The sequence below is a fragment of the Macaca mulatta genome, chromosome 12, assembly GCF_049350105.2.
Source record: "Macaca mulatta isolate MMU2019108-1 chromosome 12, T2T-MMU8v2.0, whole genome shotgun sequence".
Taxonomy (NCBI): Eukaryota; Metazoa; Chordata; class Mammalia; order Primates; family Cercopithecidae; genus Macaca; species Macaca mulatta.
In genome coordinates, this window is record NC_133417.1 from 81550602 (window position 1) to 81572015 (window position 21414).

At 39.9% G+C, this 21414-nt stretch overlaps 1 long non-coding RNA gene and 1 pseudogene across 4 annotated transcripts in view; one reads left to right on the top strand and one right to left on the bottom strand.

The window, feature by feature from the left end:
- LOC106992627 (uncharacterized) overlaps positions 1-21414 on the top strand; it is a 320901-nt gene that overhangs the window by 128179 nt on the left and 171308 nt on the right. The gene's annotated exons all lie outside the window — the stretch shown is intronic.
- On the bottom strand, positions 7244-16647 carry LOC701656 (uncharacterized; annotated as a pseudogene). Its single transcript, XR_013402310.1, has 5 exons — positions 16550-16647; positions 14876-15558; positions 11091-11151; positions 10751-10843; positions 7244-7842 (listed from the first exon to the last, which is right to left on the bottom strand). The product of XR_013402310.1 is annotated as an uncharacterized LOC701656 (transcript).

The window sequence follows — 21414 nt, forward strand, 5'->3', positions numbered from 1 at the left end:
GTAGTGAGCCAAGATGGCACCACTGTACTCCAGCCTGGGCCACAGAGTGAGACTCTTTCAAAAAAATAAAATAAAATAAAAAGAAATCGTTACTTTAATTGCTAGTTATACTAGTAGTGGACAAGAATAAGGCCTCTGAATGACTAGATGAAAACAACAGTAAGAAAACCACAATTTTCTATGTCGTCATAACTGGATAATCATTTAGGGTAAAGGTGGATTCTAAAATTTCTTTGGTAGCTGAAGTTACTTCCTTTGTTGTTCTTTCACTTCCGTGCATGAATCTCTTGCTTACTATGGTAATGTGCATAAGAATTTTCCATAAGATGTGCATAACATCTGCATTTTGCATAAGATGTGCATATGTTAAACAGGGAATCCTTTCCCCATTGCTTGTTTTTGTCAGATTTGTCAAGGATCAGATAGTTGCAGATGTGTGGCATTATTTCTGAGGCCTCTATTCTGTTCCATAGGTCTATATATCTGTTTTGGTACCAGTTGTTTAGGTTGCTGTAGCCTTGCAGTATAATCTGAAGCCAGGTAGTGTGATGCCTCCAGCTTTGTTCTTTTTGCTTAGGATTGTCTTGGCTATATGGGCTCTTTTTTGGTTCCATATGAAACTTAAAGTAGTTTTTCCTAATTCTGTGAAGAAAGTCAATGGTAGATTAATGGGGATAGCATTGAATCTATAAATTACTTTGGGCAGTATGGCCATTTTCATGACATTGATTCTTCCTATCCATAAGTATGGAATGTTTTTCCATTTCTCTCTTATTTCCTTGAGCAGTGGTTTGTAGTTCTCCTTGCAGAGGTCCTTCACATCCCTTGTAAGTTGGATTCCTAGGTATTTTATTCTCTTTGTAGCAATTGTGAATGAGAGTTCACTCATGATTTGGCTGTCTATTATTGGTGTATAGGAATGCTTGTGATTTTTGCACATTGATTTTGTATCTTGAGACTTTGCTGAAATTGCTTATCAGCTTAAGGAGATTTTGGGCTGAGACGATGGGGTTTTCTAAATACACAATCATGTCCTCTGCAAACAGAGACAATCTGACTTCCTCTCTTCCTATTTGAATACCCTTTATTTCTTTCTCTTGCCTGACTGCCCTGGCCAGAACTTCCAGTACTATGTTGAATAGGAGTAGTGAGAAAGGGCATGCTTGTCTTGTGCCGGTTTTCAAAGGGAATGCTTCCAGCTTTTGCCCATTTAGTATGCTATTGGCTATGGGTTTGTCATAAATAGCTCTTATTATTTTGAGAAACATTCCATCAATACCTAGTTTATTGAGAGTTTTTAGCATGAAGGGGTGTTGAATTTTATGGAAGGCCTTTCCTGCATCTATTGAGATAATCATGTGGTTTTAGTCATTGGTTCTGTTTATGTGATGGATTATGTTAATTGATTTGCCTATGTTGAGCCAGCCTTGCATCCCAGGGATGAAGTTGACTTGATCATAGTGGATAAGCTTTTTGATGTGCTGCTGTATTCGGTTTGCCAGTATTCTATTGAGGATTTTTGCATTAATGTTCATCAGGGTTACTGGCCTGAAATTTTCTTTTCTTTTTTTTTTTTTTTTTTTTTTGTTCTGTCTCTGTCAGGTTTTGGTATCGGGATGATGCTGGCCTCATAAAATGAGTTAGGGAGGAATCCCTCCTTTTCTATTGTTTGGAATAGTTTCAGAAGGAATGGTACCAGCTCCTCTTTGTATCTCTGGTAGAATTCAGCTGTGAATTCATCTGGTCCTGGGCTTTTTTGGTTGGCAGGCTATTAATTACTGCCTCAATTTCAGAACTTGTTACTGGTCTATTCAGGGATTTGGCTTCTTCCTGGTTTAGTCTTGGGAGGGTGTATGTGCCCAGGAATTTATCCATTTCTTTTAGATTTTCTAGTTTATTCGCATAGAGGTGTTTATAGTATTCGCTGATGGTACTTTGTATTTCTGTGGGATCAGTGGTGATATCCCCTTTATCACATTTTATTGTGTGAAAACTGGCTAGCCATATGCAGCAAACTGAAACTGGACCTCTTCCTACACCTTATAGAAAAATTAACTCAAGATGGATTAAAGACTTAAATGTAAGACCTAAAACCATAAAAACCCTAGAAGAAAACCTAGGCAATACTATTCAGGACACAGGCATGGGGAAAGACTTCATGACTAAAACACCAAAAGCAATGGGAACAAAAGCCAAAATTGACAAATGGGATCTAATTAAACTAAAGAGCTGCTGCACAGTGAAAGAAACGATCGTCAGAATGAACAGGTAACCTACAAAATGGGGGAAAATTTTTGCAATCTATCCATCTGACAAAGGGCTAATATCCAGAATATACAAAAAACTTAAACAAATTTACAAGAAAAAACAAACAACCCCATCAAAAAGTGGGCAAAGGATATGAACAGACACTCTTCAAAAGAAGACATTTATGCGGCCAACAAACATATGAAAAAAAGCTCATCATCACTAGTCATTAGAGAAATGAAAATCCAAACCACAATGAGACACCATCTCATGCCAGTTAGAATGGTGATCATTAAAAAGTCAGGATACAACAGATGATGGAGAGGATGTGGAGAAATAGGAACATTTTTACACTGTTGGTGGGAGTGTAAATTAGTTCAACCATTGTGGAAGACAGTGTGGCAATTCCTCAAGGATCTAGATCCAGAAATACCATTTGACCCAACAATCCCATTACTGGGTATATACCCAAAGGATTATAAATCATTCTATTATAAAGACACATGCATGTGTATGTTTACTGCAGCACTGTTCACAACAGCAAAGACTTGGAACCAATCCAAATGCCCATGGATAAAGAAAATGTGGCACATATACACCATGGAATACTATGCAGCCATAAAAAAGAATGAGTGCATGTCCTTTGCAGGGACATGGATAAAGCTGGAAACCATCATTCTCAGTAAACTAACACAAGAACAGAAAACCAAACACCGCATGTTCTCACTCATAAGTGGGAGTTGAACAATGAGAACACATGGACACAGGGAAGGGAACATCACACATTGGGGCCTGTTGGGGAGTGGGGAGCTAGGGGAGGGATAGCATTAGGAGAAATACCTGATGTAGATGATGGGTTGATGGGTGCAGCAAACCATCATGGCACGTGTAACACCTATTTGACAAACCTGCACATTCTGCACATGTATCCTATAACTTAAAGTATAATAATAATAGAAGATGTGCATATGATCTGCATCTTGCATAAGATTCCTGGGTAGGACTTGATTGTATTGATATCCTTTTACTTAATGAACTTTTGATAGCTGAGCTTTGTTCCATGTTGAGCTACTATTATTGTTTTAAATCATTAAAACTGTCATTTAAAACAGTCTTTAAAGCAGAAAAGGACACAGCCTAGTCTGTCCATCTATTTGGATCTTCCAGTCTGAAGCGCACATATTACATAGCAGCAAACAACAATCTTTCTCCAACCACCTGGTTAAGTGATGATCACTGTCCTTTCCCCCTGATTCTTTTTTTCTTTTTTTAAGGTGTGCACTTTTATTCAATTGGTCTCAAGTCAGTGTACAGATAAGCCCTGGTTGCCTCCACACCTCCACCCACTCTCAGGGAGACCAAAAGTATTCATACATTGCAAGTTGGGAGACAAAAAAGGGGAGCCATGATGGCTGATCATTCAGAATAAAACAAAAAAGTATTAAACTGAAGATTAAAAAAAATTGCGTTACCTTATTTACATGAAAGCAATGCTATCACCTACCCTGTGTGGGACTCTGGAGAGGACTGGGCCATTCTCCTTAGAGAGAAGTGGGGTAGTTTTTGGGATGGCAAGGGTCTTCCTGTAACAATGCATCTCACGATATTTGGAATGACTATTAAAGAAGATTAATGTACAATCAAAGTCCTTAGACACATTGTAGAACTTTGGGGGATGCTCACTCCAACTGAGTGCTGTCACCTTTATCAGTCTAGTTTTTAAAATCCTGAGTGAATCCAAAAACAAACAAAACAAAAGCCTTGCCACTCTTATCTTGTTTTTTGTGCATAGACGGGTTTTGGCAAGAAAGGGTGTAATGCAACTAACAGTCTGCTTAGAGGCATCTGCAGTGGACAGTGGAGGGGCCGGACTCATGTTCCGGCCTGCTGAGCCACATCTGCTGGAAGGTGAACAGTGAGGCCAGGATGGAGCCTGCCCCCGATTCTGACTTCAATTCCTACCTCCCCTCTTCTTGCTCTTTCTGCCCCAGCCCAAGTGACCTGCTTAACGTGCCAGGGCAGATGGCAGGGCAGGGGCTTTGCACTTGCTGTTTCTTCAGTCTGATGGCTCCTCTCCAGCTATCTGCATGACTCGTCCTTGCTTCCTCCAGGTCTTTGTTCAAATGTCATCCTCTTAGTGAGGCCTCCCCTGGCCACTCTGTCTAAAGTTCTCCTTGCACTGGGCACTTTCTGTTCTCCTTTCTTGCTATTTCTCCCACGTATTTATTGCTACACTATAAATATACACATACTCTATTTTTTAGTTTTGGCCCATTTTAGTGTTCATCTCCCCAAGCAGAATTGAGGACAGAATTTTTGTTTGTTTGGCTCTCTGTTGCATTAGGGCACATGATGAGTATTTAATATAAATTTTTGAATGAATGAATGAATGAATGAACGAATGAAGAGGGGCCAGGTTCTCTGCTGGACACAACTGATCAAGTCAAATATGGTTTCTCATTGCAAGGAGTTTATGTCTCATGAGGACGGCAGATATTTAAGTAATTAAAATAAAATGTGTCCACACATAAACCTACACACAAATGTTTATGGCAGCTTTATCCACAATTTACCAAATTTGGAAGCAACCAAGTTTCAGCATGTGAATGGATAAATAAGCTTGAGTACATCCAGACAATGAAATATTTACTCAGTACTAAAAATAAATAGCTATCAAGCCATGAAAAGATGTGGAAGAAAGTTAAATGCATTTTACTAAGTGAAAGAAGCCAATCTAAAAAGGCTATATACTATAATAATTCCACTATATGACATTCTGGAAAAGCCAAAACCATGAAGACAGTAAAGAGACCAGTGGTTTCCAGTGCTTAGGGAGAGCGAGTGATAAATAGATGGAGCATAGAGGATTTTTTTTTAAGCAGCGGAACTACTCTTTATGATACAATAATGGTAGATATATGTCATTATACATTTGTCCAAACCCATAGACTATGAATGAATCCTGATGTAAACTATGGATTTTGAGTGATAATGATATGTTCATGCAGGTTCATGAATTGTTTAAAATATGCCACTCTGGAAGGGGATGTTGGTAGTAGGGAATATTGATAACAGGGGGAGTGGCAGGGGCATATGTGAGATCTCTGTACCTTCCCCTCAACCTTGCTGTGAATGTAAAATTACCTAAAAAATAGTCTATTAAAAATGTGCAAATAATTTGTGAGAAAATCTAAGTATCGAAGTGTCTCCAAGATTATGAGTTTGAACTTGAAAATGGCAGTGTCTATACAAAAAAAAAATATATATATATATATATACATATATATATATATATATATATACACATACATATATATATAGGCTCACTGCAGGGGTGAGAGGGAATAGCAGGGGAGCTTAGTCCGGTCTTCCTGTGGAAGTGATGTTTAAACCAACACCTGAGCTTTATGTGAGGGGCCAGAGGCAAGAGAGAATATGGCGGGTGCCAGTTCCAGGTGGCTGGAGCTGGGACGCAAGAAGTGAGAAGGGTCCAGATGTTAAATAAAGCTCAAGGTGGCAGGGGGTGGGGGGTAGGTGCAAAGGTCTGGCATGAAATCTTCAGGAGACTGAGCAACAGGGAGCCATAGAGGGGTCTGAAGCAGGAACATGACATGACCAGAATAGTAGTTTAGCCAGATTTGAGAGAAGCAAGAAGAAAAGTTAAAATGAAATAGATTTCAATGTGTGCAGACTGTCAAATCTGTCCCTGGGAGAACTGATTCACTCTGGACAGACAAAAATAGTAAGCACATAGAGTACAAGTGAAATTTTCCTGGGGTGCTTATAGCTCTGGGAACACTGAGCCCATCCCTGCCTCAGCATTTCACCCACCATGTCCCCTTACCGAAAACGTTCTTTCATCCATCCACACCCACTCATCCTTCACAAATACAGTTGCAGTCTACCTCCTCTGGAGAATTCTTTCTGTCCTCATTGGTATTTCTTTCCTTTGATCTCCTAAAGCACTAAGGTGCACACCACACAATTTAGCTCTTACTGAATAATCTGATACCTTAGTACCTCAAGCAGAATGTTCTTTCCTTACTAACAAAGACTCCACACCCCACCCACCTCCTCCCTACTTACCAGGTTCTTCCAAATGTACCAAATAATTTAGGTCCAGAGTACTGAATATAACCTTGCAGTTTGCAATCTTAGACTGACTCTTCAAAGACTCACACTTTATAAATGAGAACATCTGGACATAAGTAGTTCAGCAGGAAAAGCCAGGAGAACTAGGCTTTAGAGTTATTATCTACCTATAATTTAGTTGAGTGACCCCATGCCAAAAAAAATCAGAAGACCCTCTAAGACAGTTGAGCATTTGTGAAGAACAAAGGAAGAATATCCAAAAGGTAAGGACAAATCTTAAATATAGTAAAAAATTAGGCAACTGCCCCATGAAAACACCTAGTAGAATCTGAAAAACAAACTTCAGTGAAATTTGGCCAACTGTGTAAATGACCAAAAACCTCAGTATGGTCAGTATTGAGATCCAAAATAATGGAGTAAAATATATAAAAACAGCTCTATTTCTGGAGTAAGATGTCAGAGAATTCCCTTCCTCCCTCCCTCCCTCCCTCTTCCCCTCCCTTCTTCCCTCTCCCCCTCCCTCCTTCCCTCTCCCCCTCCCTCCCTTCCTCACTTCCTCACTTCCTCCCTTTCCTCCTTCCCTCCTCTTCCCTCTCTCCCTCCCTACCTGGTGTTGAAAATATTATCAAAAGACCTATTAATTACTGCATTCATGTATTCTTACAGTGTCTTTTTATTGGCTGTCAAGGACCATTAAATGGATCAACATAAAACAGTGTGCTACCTCTTGACTCCAGTTTCAAAATCTCAGTGTGTTTCAGTAAACTATCTCTTTAGTGAGAGTGATGATGTTTGACTATAAGGCCTTGTTGAGAGTGACAACAATGAATGGGTTACACATTGCTGATCTAGATCAAGCAGTTTGTCAGATGTTACAATATGCTTATGCATTAAAGTCACACTATGCAGCAATAACCCTAAGTTTATTTTGTGTCAGTTACAGCATGATGGGGATGCCAATCACAAAGTTCTCCTTACAGGTAGGTTAGCATTTCTATTCTAGGTCCCCATATTCAAAAGAGTTCATAACTTGGTCACAAAAACTAATCATGGAATGAATCTTGGCATATGAAAGTCACTTCTCAGAAGATTAAAAAAATACAAATTAGAAAAAAGCCCCAAGTGCTTTGCCATTCTGATGTTACCCACAGGCCCCAAAATGAATCAGCAAGTCCGCAAGTCCTTTTCCCTTATTTCTTTCTTTCTCCAAGGAAATTGTGTACTTCAGGGCCCTTGGGTCAGTTTTTAAGCTGACTTGTCTGGAAAAGGTATCACCTGGAGGGAAAGAAGTTCTTTTCCAGGCTGGGCAATATAGTTGAGACCCAGTCTTTATAAAAAATTTTAAAAAGATAAATCAGCCAGGCATGGTGGCTCACACCTGCAGTTCCAGCTACTCGGGAGGTTGAGGTGGGAGGATCACTTGAGCTCAGGAATTCAAGGCTGTAGTGAACCATGATGGTGCCACCACACTCCAGCCTGGGTGATGGCACAGTGAGACCCTGTCTTAAAATAAAAAAAAAAAAAAGGAATTAGAATTAAGTTCTTTTGTGCTACACAAAGATATTTTCCTTCAGGTGGTGATGGGAGGAGGGGAGGTTGGCTAACACTAAAGTTTCAAGTTTGAGTTCAGGGCTGTATTTCTGAATATGAACAAGATGCTATTGAAACTGTTCATTTAGATGCTCTCTCTCTTTAAACAATCTCTAAGGCCGGGCGCGGTGGCTCAACCCTGTAATCCCAGCACTTTGGGAGGCCGAGACGGGTGGATCACGAGGTCAGGAGATCAAGACCATCCTGGCTAACACGGTGAAACCCCGTCTCTACTAAAAAATACAAAAAACTAGCCGGGCTTGGTGGCGGCACCTGTAGTCCCAGCTACTTGGGAGTCTGAGGCAGGAGAATGGCGTGAATCCGGGAGGCGGAGCTTGCAGTGAGCCGAAATCGCGCCACTGCACTCCAGCCTGGGCAACAGAGCGAGACTCCGTCTCAAAAAAAAAAAAAAAAAAAAAACATCTCTAAAATTTTATATTATAGAAACTGAGAACAAAGATTCAATCTTGTTTTCCCTTGCAACTATAGTAATAGATATTTACTGACGGCAAACTGTTCCAGATATTTTGTGAACATTATTCCATTTAATACTAATTTTAATATTGCAGAAAGGCACCACTTACTGCCTTTGTTTTATAAATGAGGAAACTTACGCTCAGACCAGTTAAGAAACCTGCCAGAGGACATACACTGAAGCTGAAACCCAGGAAACCCAAGCCCGTAATAAGTTAAATGTGTGTGTTCTATTAGTTACATACACTTTTTAGCATGACACACAAAAGATAGGTCATGCTAAAAAGTGCCAATACCTATGTGGAAGAAAATACAGTTAAATATACACTCTAAAGGTCTTAATGTTGTTAACATGCAAGTGTCTGAATGGCAACTGCTAGGGCTTTGTGGGGCCAGGCCTAAGTAAATGCTGATATAGGCAGCCCCTTCACTTAGCCCATCCATTTTTGCCCATATTGTCTTTGGCAATTTCTGTAGTCATCTCCAATTCATTAAAAAAGTTTACTACAAGAGTTAATTGATCTTGATTGCTGGTGGGTAGCATTAACTCAAATACAGAAATGTTCTTACTCTCTAAGACGACTCCTATTTTAGGGCCTGGCCACCGCTAGGCTAAGCTTGGTGGGTTACCCTCAAATGATGACCCGGATTCATGTAAGGTGAACTTGTCCTCAAACGGCTGCTGGCTATTAAAGTTTAATTTTGATCAGATCTCTTCCAACATTTAGTAGTACAATTCCAACTCATTAGGTTTTCCAGGTTTTTCAAAAATCACTTTTCCTTTTCATTGTTAGTAATTTTAATCGGAGAAAGAAAAAAAAATCTCAAATGCACAAAATCTTTTACCATGTTTCATCTTTTTAATAATGTATTTATTTTTATTCTAAGTCCAACAGGCAAAGACCAAGTCAATTTCAGTATTTGGCACAAAGCCTGCTGCAATATTGATGCTATAATATCAATCATGATTATAAGTTACTCTGTTATCATTATGTGAATATTATTTTATAAGCTTTAATAAGATGCTTGAGCATTTAAGTTGAATGGTTTAAAGTCTAAATTCATATTCATGCCAAATATGTAGGACATATTTTTCACAATTGTTCTTGTCCCTTGGGTCAGTAATACACTTTATAATCATCATAAAATTTCATTCTTAATTCCTTTTAATTTATCAGAAGGAAAATATGGATGGTTATTGCCCAATTAAAATACTCCTGATGCTTTTAAGGTAGATATTATTGGGGTTTTGGAGTTTCACTGAAGACAATTAAAAAAAAAAGAGCAGCTGCATGGCCTCAAAGTGTTTTTAAGTGCTCCAAGTTTCCAGAGATACCCAGCTGTTCAGCAGTTCCCTGTCCCCTGTGTCCTGTTCTCGTATCATCTGTGATGTAATCAAGGAAAGACTGGAATATTTTTCCCACATGAAGGGTGCAGGAGCATGTGACTGGAGATAGAATTTTCACTTGGTACCTAGAGAATCCATTCTGATACTTATGTACACTTGGCTTACAGTTGCCAAGAGCAGGACCTAGGAAGAAGGTCACCAAAAAACCTGAGATAAATGCATGAATTTGAGTCTGCCTCCTTGGCTAGACATAGTACCACTTGCTTCGTGAGAGACATAAGAGGTGTGCTCTTGGAATGGGTGCTTTTTGAAGGTGTTTGCTAAGGGCATTTTCTGTAGACAATTCACATGATACTGACTAGAAAGCAAACTGGTAGGTGCCCATACACAACCCAGTAGAGCAGACTCTGTTACAAAAGCTACAGTTTCTTCCAGAGAAATTAAATGAATCAAAGTGATTAATATTTATAAAATAAAACATATAGTCAGAAAAACTGCATTTCAGTTCATATGAAAAAATTACAAACAGAATTCAGTCTGACCCTTCTTCATTTGATGCACTTGATTTCTACTTTGCTCTCGATTTCGTCAAGATCTTAAGCCATAACTGTATTGAAACCTATTTTTATTTTCTTCCCCTCACTTATCAGAATATTGTAATTTTATATACACGTGTTCAGTTATCTGAAAAGAAAGTCCCCAAAGTTCATAAACTTCTAAATGTTTACTTAATATTAAGATGAAAGCACTCTCAAGGAAGGATACTATGAAGATGCCTTAAGATTGTTGGCAAGTCCAGGGTTTCAAACAATTGGTGTTCTTCTCCAAAAAGAGGAGAGTCTTTGCAGTGGGAGCATAAGGATTAGTTGGTGGATGTGGTAAAGGCAGACAAGTTGATTGAAATATATGCAAATAGCTTTCATTTGGAGGTGTGTTATAGTTTACAAAGAGCTTTGGCATGCACATGTTGTATCATTTGGTAAATATTAGCATACCCACCATTCCTAGAAGCAGTTCAGTTGTCTTCTAACACACTGCTCATTTGTGAATGTTTTCTTTTTGAACAGGCAAATTTTCACTGGAAATATTGAACTGCAGGATCAATATCACATATTATAAGGGGTGATAAAGTCATATGCATTCTTAAGTAAAAATAACACCACATTCTTAAAAGAACATTTTTTTGTTTATTACTTAAATGGGTTTCAGCCGCTAGCGTACATTTGGCACCAGTTGCTGTGTTTTGCTCTAGCCCGAGACTCTAATGCCTGAGCACTAGTTACTCTGGTTCTAAAAAGCTATGAATTTTGATATATGGCTCTACATTATGAAAGCTTACCTCTTTATGGCTTCAACCAGAGGAGTGTATGGCTCCGGGCTTTTCTTTTAGGCTCTTTGACCTAGAGAAATGAAGCTTGGAACAGGGGATCTGCAGGCACTAACTTGTAGAGGAGAGTGCCAGACCTGCAGGCAGCATGCATTCAGTGAGCTGGGAAACTCTAGTTAGGGAACATGGAGTCACTAAGTCTTTCAAAGTAGGAAAGGAGCCCCAACTGTTAAGGCAGCTAGCCAAGCAGGTGACAAACTGTTGTACTTCAAAGACAGGAAATCCCTTTAAACGTTAAATTGTAAGGACACAAAATGACCTACATTCAGGAAAACAGGGAGTCAGTAATTCCACATCAGGCTTGTTCCAGCTTATTGAAGCGTGTCTGCTGGATATTAACTGGTCCTAAGGATCCTACTCTAAGTAGATGGCAGGCTTTTCCACCGGAAACCCACATTTTCAACATCTTATTTTTTAAAAGTCATTCGAGTTCACATCAGATTGAAGTTACTATGTAAGTACTCTCTCTGGGACAGTTTACAACCTTAAAATTAGTCTAGTTTAAAATTACAGTTACTCAGAATGTTTAAGAAATCTATGAACATGTTTAAAAAAGCTTCTGAACATCAAAACTAAGAGAAGGCATCAGTATACAGTGCAGTCTTAGAAAACAACTGATGGATTGCTTAAAATTGGAAAGACAGCCTAGAAGTGCCCCAGTATCAAGGCATAGGAGTTTCCAGTAGCTTTTCCCAGCTCAGAAGGCAAAGTCTAGATGGATTTCCTGCCAATCCCCAAAACTACCTAGGGCTGTGGATGTAGCAGTTTGAAACGTGTGTCAATACTAAATACTTGTCCAACTGGCTTGGAATAAAGGGAGGGCTGGGGGTGGGGATGGCTGAAGGGAGCAGAGAAATGGCATATGCTATTTTCTCAAGGCAGGGCCTCTGTCCCCCAGCACTTGAAGAATTACTGAACAAATGTGTAAGTGGGAAGGAAATGGATGGGTGAAAGTTAACTTCATCTCAGCACAAAAAAGTTGCCTTTCCATGCTTACATTTTCAAAATGCAAAAATCCAAAAAGCATTGATATTGGAAAATTCCTGGGAAACAGAAAAGCTTAACCATATTCCATAATTTTATTAATTTACGACTTTCCAAGCAGGGAGATCAAACTTAACTCTGCTTCCAGCTTACAAAGCCAGTCAACTTATTTTGTATGTATAGCTATAAACTGTTTGCAAGTTTCCTCAGTCAGGTACTCGGGATGAATTATGAATGGAATTAGCTAGCCTGACTTGGAATTTCCTCACTTTTACTGGTCTTTAAACAAGATTTTTATACATTCATATGTAATCGATGGAACCAACACATGAAATGGTCCTTCACATAAAACACTCTCTTTTAAAGTGATTTTGCAGTTAAGGAAACCTAAATATGAACTTCTGATGTGGAAAAGGTCGTTTTTACATGCTATTTAGAAACTGATCTGAAAAACTGATGAGCTGACCACAAGATTTCTGTCAGAAACTGAAATTAGGATTATATTTTAAAATATAATTGTAAATGCTTGCTTTCTTTCATAAAACCAATCTGCTTCTCATATTCCTAGCCTTAGTCACATTGAAAATACATAAATTTGGTATTTGGTTATTGAGTTTTGAAGTTGCAAGGCAGGATAATTTAGATATTCATAAATACAGAGCATAAGAAAATCCTTCCTGAGTGCAAAACTACCTTTAAAATCATCATCCAAAGGAGTGAATGCCACAGCTCCCGATTTAATTTTGGCTATTAGCTATTTCATACCTTAATATACATTCTCCCACATAAAACTTTGCACTGTCTTAAAACTTGCCTACAAACTGGCATGTCCAAATTGTGTGCATAAAAAAAATAAGATGAAGATCGATGCCAAGTTTTCAAGAAAGAAATGAATTTGGATTGTTTTTTACACCAACAAGACAGATGTTCAAATTTATCCCATGTATATAAAAAGATTAGTATAAAATATTTTCAATTGTTTATGCAGAAAGTAGTAGGGAACAAATTCCAATAATTTTTATCACATAGCTGATATAGCTAAATATTTGGAACATTTAAAATAAAAGTGCTAATTAAAATACATATAAAATTTTCAAAGTTTAAAAAGCAGTTGGAAAAATACTTTTACCACTTAGAATACAATTACCTGCACAGCTTAATAGTCTCATAGATTTCAGGAGTAAAATGTGTTTGGAAACGTCTTTTCCATTCCCTCAAACCTATAGTAGGCTGAGAATATAACTCTTTCTTCATAATATATTAAAAAGTATCCACCATCTTGAGAGAACTATATATTATGGTAATAATTTTTACATCTGATTATGCCATTTTTAGACTATGGAATATAGTCTCTGAATTCTTTTGGCGGGGAGGGAAATGGTGTGGAAAAAATACTTTTAAAACGTGTTTCTATCTTCATTTAAAATGTATACATTCTCAAGTTTCTTAACAAAAAGCTTTGATCTCACTATTTTATATAGACTGCATTTACAGGCTTGGAAATCCTGTTCTCTCTATTAAACTCCTTAAACAGGATTATATTAATCTTACTTTAAAAACTACTTACAGCAAACGTGGTGCTCAAAAGAATTAAAAATAATAGTTGCAGTGTTTTAATATTTATGAAAATGTTTTTTGAAAGACAGATGAACTTTGAAATGTGAACACAGAAAAAAATAATACAAGTATAAAGTTTCCTTTCAAAACTTTTCCTTTCGAAGAAATATTTATCCTACATTTCTACATGCAAAACTTTTAAGAGTAAACTATTGAGAAAATCCTAGATAGTAAAACATTTGTTTCTGTAAGTTCATAAGCACTTGCTGTACATACTCAGAGGCAGCCCTGACCCACCGTATCCACAAATGCATCTGCAGGGGGAATGGTTCCAAGTCAGTCACTGAGTGTCATCTGTCCCTTCTCCAGGAGCAGGGACATTGAGTCACAATGAAATTTTATTATTTATATGCATTCTTTTAAATTCTGTTTTTCTTAGCGTTCAAAGCTTTGCTAGTAAATGTCAAACCACACTGAAGTTGACTTGTTAGCTTTTTTAGCTAGCCTTACTGCTGTCGGCTATTTCAAATTGCAAATGACAACAAACAGGTGGCTTTTTTTTTTAAAATCACTAAGGAGCATCCCTTTTCATATAGCTAAAATAACAAAAAAGTCTAAAACATGGGCATATAATTCCCACTGTAAATTAATTCTATTTATTTCAGGCTTACGTATTAATAGCAAGTGAATGCTTTTCAAGAGATCCTTGGCTGTTCCATTTGTCCTTGAACATTAACCTTGCCACCTCAAAACTCAATGCCTTTGCACTTAGTCTAGAAAATTAAAAATACAAGTCGTCCTCATCTTAGTAACCTGTGCATGTTTCTACAAGTGACTGGAGGATCTACGTGGTAACTAACTTTAACTTACCTCTTCTAGGCTTTATTAACGAGTTTATCAAAAAATATTAACTTTCTGGCAAGATGTGGCTAATTCTTAAATGCAGCTTAAAACTTTGGACATCCCCCTTATAAAAATGATGCCACGAAATGTGCCACTGTCCATTTATTTCCCATTCCACTTAACGCATTAATATTGACCCTCAGGACAGCTGCGCTGGCATCATTTTGGAGCTGCAAAGCAAGACGTGGTGGGTTGATGAGCTAAAAAGGACCCGTCTTTCACTGGGCCCCTTACCAACATCTCTCTCCCTAGAAGACAAATACTTTTCAGATCTCGCACCCCTCTTTACAAACCTGAGCGGGGCTTTCGGGGTAGGGGGAGGCAAGACTTTGGTGGGAGCTGCTCGTCTTCAGAAAAGCGAGGGCCGGCTGCAAAGGCGCAGGCTGGCAGTTCTGGTCATTTCCTGCCGATTTCCGATTCCCCTCGGAGCAGCTTGGAGAGGAAGTCGAACTTCTTTTCCAGGCGGAGCCTCCACGATGGGCGCGGGAGCGTCGTGCGTGGGTCGGGATCGTGGCCTGGGAGAAGCGGGAACCCGGTGCCCGCCCGCGTCCTCGCGCCTTGGCCAGGAACCGGAGACAGGCGCGTTGGGTTGGGCCCGAGGCGGGCGGCCCAGCGCGGCTGGGAGGGCCGGGAAGAGGGGTCCCCGGAGCCGCGGATACGCTGAACTCCGGGGAGGGGATGGGCAGGAGAGAGAGCACACTCCTGGAGCCGCGGCGTCCAAACCCGGACGCACTTGAACCCGCGGCGAGGCCGGTGGCCCGCGGCCTTTGGATCGCACCCGCGCCCCACGCAGAGCCGGACGCCGGCCTTGCCGGCTCCTCGGCATCCTTCGGCGGGGCGATCAGTCCCAGGGCGCTCGCTGAGGGCCACACACTGTACCCCGAGTTTAGCACCGCGGCGGGCAGGGAGCTCTGCTCCCGGACCCCGAATCTGAAAGCGGAGACCGAGGGCTGCCTGCGGCAAAGCTCCACTTATACTTCATTTTCTTCCGATTTGGAGAAAATGTCACGGGCGAGAGCGGAAAAAAAAAAAAACTTAACTGTAAATATGATTTGGAGCGGGGCGAGGGCGCGGCGTGCGCGCGGTAGCGGGCGGTGGGGGGCGCGGGCGCGGGCGCCCTTGCGGGGATTCCCGGTCTCTCAGCGCGCTCTAGTGGACACCCTGCCTTTCGCCGGCTCCCCGTGCTGGTTACAATCTGCAATATATTATTCCTTCCGAAGTATTGACAATGTGTGAGACTCCAGTAACCCCCAAGCTCTCGTCTGTAATCAGCACATTTATCCACATTTAGGGGGGAAAATCCGAATTAAATCCCCGTGACCCTGATTGGGTTACAGTGTCATTTTCCCTGGATCCTCTTTTAAATCCACTCCACACTGCTTCTCTGTCTATTACATGCTAATTTAATTTTACTGTGGAAGATATTTTCAGCATTTGCTGAGGACAGTAAATTTTGTAGTTTATGTTATTTCACTTTTTATGACTTTTTAACACTTAATAAAATTTTATTAGAGCACTTTTGTGTTTACAAGGCCACAAAACTCTTGGCAGGTTGTCAGAAGTCCTTTTTATTATGATCCTACTGATATACTGCGAGTAATGAAATAATCATGTCCAGAAATGTATCAAAGGCCAGAGGGATTATCCCACTTAATAGCTCCACAGATGCGCCCAGAAGAATGTGGACGCGCGACAGGACGGGCTGAAAGGCTGCAGGAGGAAGCAGGCAGCCCCCGCTCCTGGCTTTACCATTTCGGTTGCTTTCCTAAAAGGCTACATGCAGGGTCATGTGACTTTCCGCGGTCTCAATAAAAAAAAAAAAAAAAAAAAAAGAAAGAAAAAAAAGTATTCATTCTACTGCAAAATGTGCTTTTCTTTTTATTCTCCTTGTGTGGGCATTTAAGGCTGTTCTAGTGGCAGTGAGGCTGGCTGTACATGTCCATGTCAGTCACCGCGCCTGGCCCCACTTTCCTCTCATTTCTAAGTGTACTTTTGTGGCATTTAAACAGCCGATGGTGACATTGGTGTTGAGCGGTGTTGCTTCCACAGCCCACACTGAAGGCATTGGGAGGGACCCAGGAGGGCACAAGGTGTTTTAAGACCCTTTCCCACCTGCCAAACACCTTTTGCTGTTGGCTTTTGGTTTTATTTTGTTTTGCGAAACAGGGGAATAGTGACTTAAGGACTCGGCTTTCTGCCTTGTGCCTTGTGCCAGAGAGCCACAGTACACTGCTTTTATTTTATTTTTTGGTAAGACTTGCAGTGAGAAGGACTGAGAGATAGCTTTCTTTAAAAAAAAAACATTTCCTTTTCTTTTAAATAGATAAGTGATCATTTAACACACGGGTGTTAAGTTCATTCTTGCTGCAAAAGAAGGCTATTGTATCTCCTGACCCTGAAAGCAAGGTGGGTGGCTTTGTTTTATAATTAAATTTTCTGTCTTCAGTTTCATATTTCTCTTTCTCTGTTATTTCCTAAAGAGTGTGTCAAAGTGATAAAAGAGGTGAGGAGTGGACTCAAGCAGAGTGATTTTGAAATTACTGTTGGTGCATCCATAGCACGTGTTCTTCTAAACTTCGGCTTTTTAAAGATTTCAGCAGGATTTTTCACAAGCAAGTGTGCGTGCGTGTGTGTGTGTGTGTGTGTGTGTGTATTTCATGCTCCAACATATCACATTAGGATTTTGTAATCTGTCACTGTTTAAAACAGCCTCTGGGAAGTGCGCCTCTCTCTGGATTGCCTCCATCACATATGTGTGTTCTCTCCCATTCAGAAATACATAAGGCTGCTCATGACACTCTTTGATTTCAACTTCAAGGGAGCAGTTTAGTTTTTTGTATGTCGTTTGCTAACCATGGACAAAATTTAGCGCCTAGTCTAATAGTCTCCTATGTGTCTGTGATGGTCTAGATTCTGAAAAGAGCTTATGGAGGACTACAGCCCTCCCTTAAAAACAATTATGTCCTGAGGCCGTTTGGGCAGCCATTTATCTCCTTTTCTGGTATTTTCTGTTTGCAAATATGAGTCAGTTTTTTCTTTTTTTGTCTTTTTCAAATTATTTCTCTAACAGTTAAAGAACTAGGAAAGAAAGTGATGTTACGGCCTGACTAAACATTGTTTCTTCGTTCTGCTTACTACTGATAGCTTGTGTTTTCTTTGCCTTTTACCACACGAGACACAAGACATGACATGGAGCAGAGAAAAAGGTTCTGATCTTAGCTCTCCAAATTCCAGAGTGTTTTGCATAAGGGAATTTATGCTCAAGTTCAGGAATCAAGAGGAGCATATTAATTTTCATTCTGCTATGAAGTGACAGTTCAATTTTATGAGTAATTTGTGTCTAGGACAATTTAAATAATACTTGAAAGCCTGCAGTAGCTTTCAAGTTAGAAATCTATTGTGTTCAATTATGAAGTAAACCTCCCCTAAGGTAGGTCTATTTAATGCATCAAAGTATGTTTTTAACTCTTATTCAAAACAGCAAGAGATTGGTTTAAATATGATAACTGATGACGCACAGCTTGCTTAATGGAGGGCTAACTAGTGTCCACAGGGACTTTACAGTCCCTTCTCAGGTCTTCAGTGACGGAAGGAAAGAAAAGAGTGAACCCTCAGTCTTTTCATCTAGAGAATCCATCTTCAAAAGCAGGAGTAAAGGAACCACCCCAGAGGCATGCAATGGTCTCCTCATAAGAAAAGGTGCTGTTACAAAGCAGTAAGGTATTGGTGATACCAGGGCAGACCCTAGAACCACTTTGCTTGTTTCCAATCCAATTCTGCTGTCTATTACTGTGTGGCCCTGGACAAGTTATGTAACCTCTCTGTGATTAGTTTTTTCATCTGTGGAATGAGACTGATGCTAGTAGCCCCCTCTTAGTTTTGTTGAAAAGTTAAAAGAGTTAATTCATATGAAATGCTTAAAACAGACCCTAAGTGCTTCTTAAACTCCAGGAAGACTGACATCTCCATCACCTGGCACAGTGCCTGGCACACAGTAGGTCAATCAATATTTGTTGGATAAATGTTGAATGTTATTTCACTGACTGCCCTAGTTGGTTCAGGTGTGACCCATGAAACAATAACTGAAGCACTGTCAGCCTCAGGTGTGAACTTGACTACTGAGAGTGGGCAGCACTCCAAGAGAAGTTTTATCCAACTGCAATTTTACTTTTTCTATGGATTTCTGTGTTGTCTCCTTGATTAGTAATCAGGTTATAAAGCTTTTAAGAAAAGAGAGCATCCAAAATTTTGAGGGGTCTCTATAGCACTCACCGCAGTGCTTTGTACATAAGTAATAGACAATTGGTAAGACAGTTAGTATGCCACACATATCAAAGCAGTTTGTATTACAGTCTTTTGTTCAATAAACGGTAGTTACAGGCACTATGCAAAATCTTTTGCATACATTGTTTCATTTTATTCTCACACTGATTTTCATACAGGTAGTTACAATCCCTATTTTATAGTTAAGGAAAATTTGAGGCCCAGAGAAGCCTAGTGACTTTCCCAAGGTCACACAGCTAGTAAATGACAGGTCTGGATGTTTAGTCCAGGTCTATGGAAATATCAAACCTATACAGTTAATGCTATCCTGCACTGCCTCCCAATCTGTTTGGCTTTTTTAAAGAGTCCCTAATCAATCTGGTCATTTACAATTAATGTGTAAACCATAATGAAAATGGAAATGATTAAGGTTGGGACCCAGGCCTGTTATTCTTGAATTAGTCTTGTGTGGTGGTTGGAATACTAGGCCCAGCAGGGTAAGACACAGGCCTGCCTCCCAGGGCCTTTCATGTCCTCAGCTCATTCCACCACTGCATGTAGATATTTGAAAAGGGCCAGAGGAAGAGTCAGGGTTAGTTTTTCCCCTCTGTGGAAAAACATGATGAAGCTGAATTTACCTCAACTTGTATTAAAACATCAAGTGAACAGATTTACATATTGATTAAAGATAAAGAAAGGAGAACTCAGACGAGTGGGTGGCAGAGCAGTTTTTCATTTTAACCAAACGTTCTTTCTTTATGGCCTTTAAAGATATGCATTCTTCCAAGATGCTTGATGGGTGTTCTGACCATTTCAGGGAATGAAGAACAGCCTGAGACCATAAGGAAAGCCTTGATTCATGTACAAGTTTCTTTAATGAATAAACAAGAGTCATTCAGGAGTGCCCTGCTGTAGCCATGTGATTTATTTTGTACCCCTGAAAACAAATATGTACAGAACCCCAAAATAGGAAGCTAAGGAGCCTGTGAGTTATTCTAAGGAATGTGCAACACCCCCTATTAAAAACTCCATCCATGGATAAATTTCAAAAGTAGATGCTGAAAAGTTAGAAGTCACTGGTGCTACCTGGTAAATCCTATACTATCCCTGAGAAGGCAGAAGTCATTCTTAGGTTTATAGAGGGTCTACTACGGCCAAAACAGTTAGAATTAATCTTGGACTCATGACTTTGTGGCTGTATTGCTGGGACAGGGGGAGGGAAATGGGGGGAGGAACTGAGGGATACCTCCAAAGAACTCACAAGTCTGCAGAGACCAAGATCACTGCCTAAATACAGCAGTAGCAGACTCCAAACCTCAACTTGCTGCTCAGGGAACCCCGGGCAGTACCAGGCTTTGGTGGCTTTGCTGGAAAAGAGTTCTGGGGTTTACCAGCCCTCTCATATATTTAACTCTGGGCACTCAACTCACCTTAAGTCTTTGAGTTTTCTTATTGAAAGAGACAAGTAATCATACCTTTAACTTACATTTATGGGTTTTTTGAATAAAGGATATACTTACAGTTTTGAGCTCTTCACTGTGGGAAGTCTGATTGATTTTTTTAACAGATGAGGAATTTGTGTCTTGATGAATATTTGACAAAAACAAGAGAAAATGTTACAAAGCAACATCAACTGCGGAGTTCAATCCCACAAAAATAAAAATGTAGCACTATATACCTTGAAACTAAGGTTAGACTTTCCAGGAAGAACATGGAGGAAATAAATGCTCAATCCATATTGCAGCAGACATAATTCTAAGCCACCAAAACTTTTAAGGACCTTTGAACCATTTTCTTCCAATTTGCCTTGCCTTTCCTTCTGCATCTGTGAACTTGCCAAGTTAGAGTTTATTGCTGTAACAGGTTTTGAATGATAGTGTATCTGTTTTGAAAAGGTCTGAGTACTTTTTGATTATTCGATGGAAAGAATGTGTGCTTTTCCTTTTTTATGTATCTTTCAAACCAACTGCCTTGATATAAATGAAATCTTTAAAAAATATATTTACCCTTTTTAGACTAAGATCAAACAGTCTGTTCCATGAAAGTCATGAGTGGTTGCTGAAAGGAGGTTATGAATAAAATGGTGTCTCCGCTTGAACGTCAGCAGCTAACCTGTATTTATTCCTCAATTTTCAGAACCTAGAATAAACACAGTGATTAGCAAGGCCAAAATACAAAACCCCAGGATGTAAAGCTGTGAGCGCAGGGAGGCTCCCAGGACAGGAAGCCACTGGAAGCCGGTTGCTAGGAGACACTCGTCTTTTGCCGGCAGCAGGAAGATGTCCTTGAGCATGGCTTCCCCTGTGGTTGGCTTTGGACAAGCCGTGAATCAGATTGTCCTTGCTAGTGCTGCCCTCCCAGCAGGGCCGACCAGCCCACCATACAGGTGCCACTGAGGGGCAATGGTGGGTTCTGTTTCCTGGGAGAGTTTCTCACACATGCCCAGCTTTTCTGATGTGCTCTTCTGAAATCAACAAGCATTTGATGTCTACTCTGGGTTATAAGAGTATGGAAAAAAACCAGCTTCCTGGGTGGTGCTTTTTAGGTGAGAATTTTAAAAAATAAAATC